Here is a 4,227-nt window from a genome sequence, read left to right on the forward strand (position 1 = left end):
GAGAGAGAGAGAGAGGGAGAGAGAGAGAGAGAGAGAGAGAGAGAGAGAGAGAGAGAAAGAGAGCGACAGTAACTAGTATGCTGTGTCTATAGGCACAGACACATGCAGTGCATCGCTCACATGGAGAGTAGAACTATTGGATGTGACCAATAGTTGACACACGTGCACGGCGCTACGTGAACTAAACGAGTCGAACCCGTTATCTTCGTATCGGCACGTAACGTACCCCGACGTTTTATTCTTCATTTTCATCCCAATATTGACTGGCGAACAACGCGGATTGCCAGGCTCGACGTACGTTTGTTTTGTTCGTATACTAATATCGAGATCATGCGAGTGATCACTATCGGTGTCGCTAGACTGGACTTACCGCAATTTTCAGTGGATTTCTATCACGCCTTTATCCTTCCCACGCATCTAGGTCCATGTCACATGCATTCTCAAAGCATTCCAACGTATAATTAACATTCAGACGATCTTTAGTGCAGGCGTGAGTTCATACAATCAATGAATTAACAATTCAGTGTATTACACATATATAATAACAGCGGCCATTATAATAACAGCACACATATAACAACACTCGGAAATAAATGGAATGTTGTTAATTTCATTTTCGGACGATTCCATTTCCACTGGGTGTCGCAGGTTTTTGCGCATAACCTCCAAATAAAATTTATCATAGGTGTTAACACATCAATTATGTACTTTTAGTTGTAGGCTCACATTTTGTGTTACCAGAAACTGGAAATATCAAGTATGCGGTTACAAAATGCAAGTTTGGAATGCAAAAACTATGAGGAAGAAACGCCATAAAGATATAAGATATAGATAGCCTTTGTGTTGGCTTTTCTTTGTGTGTGATTTGTTGCCTGTGCTGTGTGTTGTGTGATCTTCAATTGTTGTGCTTTAATTTTTCTTTCCCTGTCAATTATTGTTCAGCTATGCGTCTGTGAGCGTTTTTTTCTTTTCTGATAGTCTCTCTCTTTCTCTCTCTCTCTCTCTCTCTCTCTCTCTCTCTCTCTCTCTGGGCTCATGTGGCTCTCGGGCTCATGTGGACTCAGGGTAATTTGCATGTAGTTTATTTATTATTTATTTGTTTTTCATAACAACTCTCATATATATTTTTTATTATCCAATCGTATTGTCATTCATGGTTTAACGTTAAGTAACTAACTGTAGTTAGCGGAGTGGCTGACTTGAAGTCTGTATAGTCAATTCGCCCTCCCTCGCTGTATTTATTTTAAAAAAATGGTTGTGATATATGTAACAATGTAATATACTTGAAAGCGTAAATAAATTTCAAAATCTAAAAATTTAAATCTAAAAAATCTAAATCGTATGACTGCTATTTTAAAAGTCAGTGTGTAGACTGCAGACTCGATGTTACATGTAGAGTGCGGGCTTCGCATACCGTTGCAACAAGGAGGGCAACAGGTCAGGATCATGAGCAGAGGCGAGAACTAACTAACTAACTAAATAACTAACTAACTAACTAACTAATTAACTATCTAACTATCTAACTATCTAACTATCTAACTAACTAACTAACTAACTAACTAACTAACTAACTAACTAACTAACTAACTAACTAATTAACTAATTACCTAACAACAATATAACCTAATAATAAATTACCTAACTAACTGACTATTATCTATACATACTCTCTTCACGCCTAAACTAACTAACTCGCCCTGCACAACTAACTTAAGTATCCCGCTACGCCTGGTTCACCAACATGCGGAGCCAGGGCCTGCCTATCTGAAGCCACCACAGCTTACGCTTGCAGCAAACACTGCAAACCGCTGCTGACGACGAGCGTGGGTTTGTAAGGAGTCTTAGCCAGTTGTTCTAGTGACCAAGTCTAGCGTTCGCTTGGCGAATGCAGCGCAAATTAGTCAACTAAATTACTCGTAAATTAACTTCAATCGCCACCGGCGCTACGAACAGCTGTCCATCGCCTGTGCCGTTAGCCGCTGGTAGTGAGAAAGAAAGAAAAGAGAGAGGGCGAGAGGAGTCGGAGGCGAGAGAGAGAGGAGCCGCGATCGAGAGAGATGAGACAGAGATAAGAAAAAAGAGAGAGGAGGGAGAGAGGAGAAAAAGAGAGAAAGAGAGAATGACGGGCAGAGCGGGGGTTGAAATAAAAAGCTCGAGAGACGACGTGCGGAAATGGTCAAGCAGACTGTGGATGTGAGAAACGATAGCGGGACAGAGGAAGATGGGAGAAGAGGGACGGGGAGGGAGAAAATGAGGAAACGAGCAGGACGGGAGAAGCAAGCGCGGAGCGGTGAGAGTAAAAACGAGAAATGAAATCGAGAGAAAACGAAACTGTCGTGTGGCTTCGGAATGCGGAATTATTCTGCCTCCGATTTACCATCCTCTTTCTTCTCCTTCACATCCTTCCTCCTCCACTTCTCCTCCTCCCATCTCTCCTCTTTCTCCTCCTTCCCCTCCTTTCCCCCTCTTCCTCTATCCTTTTCATCATTATTCGTTTCTCCTCCTCCTTTTGTCTCAACCCGTTATCCTTTTCCTCCCCCGCTCCCCTAGTCGCCGCTCACTTTCTCCTCGCCTGCTCTTCCCCCCACTCCCCATCATCTCGCCCGAAGACAATACAGGATTATACCGGGTGTTTGGGATCGACCGCTATAAATACTTATATACTACGCAAGATTTCTGGTCGATTCCTGTTGCCAATAATTAGAGTGACGGTACGAAAATTCCAATTATTTCGAGTGAGGTTTTTGTAAAAAGTATATACGTTTCGAAAGCCGCTTTCCTGGCTTCGCGCCACAGGCTTTGCGCGTTTCGGGAAATGCGCGCCACGCTGTGCGTGTGCCTTAACCGGTGTTTGTGTGTAAGATTACGGCATGGAAAGGCGCCGTTCTGTGCACGCGTGCGTCCGTGCCTACGTTGCCGTGCCTGCGGGTTGTGCTAATGTCGTGATACATGTCTGCGTGTTTGTGCGGTTCGTCCGTATGTGCGATTTGCTGCGGCGTGCATGTGTACGCGCCATCCATTCGCACGTCGCCGAGAGTTTACATCATTACGTTTATATCAGTGTGTTTCGCGCGCGCGCGTGTACGTGCGTGCATGATGCCGGATATACATAATCTCTATATATAGTAGCCACCAGCTTCTTTTATCTGTGCTCTAGGACTCGCTGCCGACGAAACAACGTAGTGAAGTCGCTTCATTTCCTCCGCATTTCTTTTCACGGAAGTCGCAGGTGTTTCGGTGTTCCAGGCAATCAGTGACCGCAGTCTGAAGGAGAGAAAGGGCTAATAGAAACACGACCGAATTTTCTGACGGTATTTCCAGCCGTGTATGTTTTAGTTAAAGCTGTGAGTGCCAATGATGCTGCCTGGAGCAGTATTTTTTTATTCAGTGAGGAGGAAGAAAACTGCATCCACCGCGCGTGGCTTGTTCGGCGCAATCTCCCGGCGTTGACAAATTCTATCATCTCCGATTTACCGATTGACTTGCTCGCGAACAAAAACTACGGTCCCAATGAACTTCGCCCTCTCGCGGACGTCGTGCTTTCTCTTGCGACTCGTGTTCATCACACGGGTAGTACCAGCACGCGACGAACCGCGCCTCTGCGCACGCACAAATTCGCAGTGTCACGTCATCTCAAGGTTTTGGCAGTAAATGACACATTAGTGACAGTCGTCGACGACAGCTGAGCCCTCTGGCGGCCAAATACGCAGCATGCCTTGAAATTGAAGCCAAAGCCGGTAAACCGTGTTAGTTCCCTTTCCCAAACACGACGTAATCTTCCTAGCAACTGAGTAAAATACGTTTAGCGTAGCTGCGATGTTAAAGATAGTAGTTAAAACACGTTTCCAATATCGCGGTAGATTTCTCCCAGAATGTGCCGGCGGAATTTGACTCTCCAACAAATTTTGTATGAAAACCTAATTTCTGTGTTCCCTGTAAACAGTATGGTATCAAAGCATACAATGTGTAGAATTAAACTGTACGCGTACATCATAGAGTTCGGATTCGCGCTTACGCTCCGCGGCTTCCTGTCTACTCCTCCCTCCCCTTCTTTCCCCTACCTCTACTTCCCCTATCTTCCCTCAAGTCGTGATCTCATTATACTCCTGTTTTCTTTCTCTCTCTCTCGCCCTCTCTCGTCGCTTTCTCTTCTCTCTCTCTCTCCTCTCTCCTGTTCTCATCTCTCTCTCTATCTCTTCTCTGCTCCCTCTCTATCTCTCTCTTGGC

The 4,227-nt window shown here is 44.9% G+C and overlaps 1 protein-coding gene across 1 annotated transcript in view; it reads right to left on the reverse strand.

Annotated features, from left to right (window-relative positions):
• Positions 1-4,227, reverse strand: part of LOC106811199 (zinc finger protein 658B-like) — a 20,705-nt gene that overhangs the window by 8,048 nt on the left and 8,430 nt on the right. The window lies entirely within an intron of this gene.

This window comes from Priapulus caudatus, unplaced genomic scaffold (genome assembly GCF_000485595.1).
Source record: "Priapulus caudatus unplaced genomic scaffold, Priapulus_caudatus-5.0.1 Scaffold514, whole genome shotgun sequence".
Taxonomy (NCBI): Eukaryota; Metazoa; Priapulida; class Priapulimorpha; order Priapulimorphida; family Priapulidae; genus Priapulus; species Priapulus caudatus.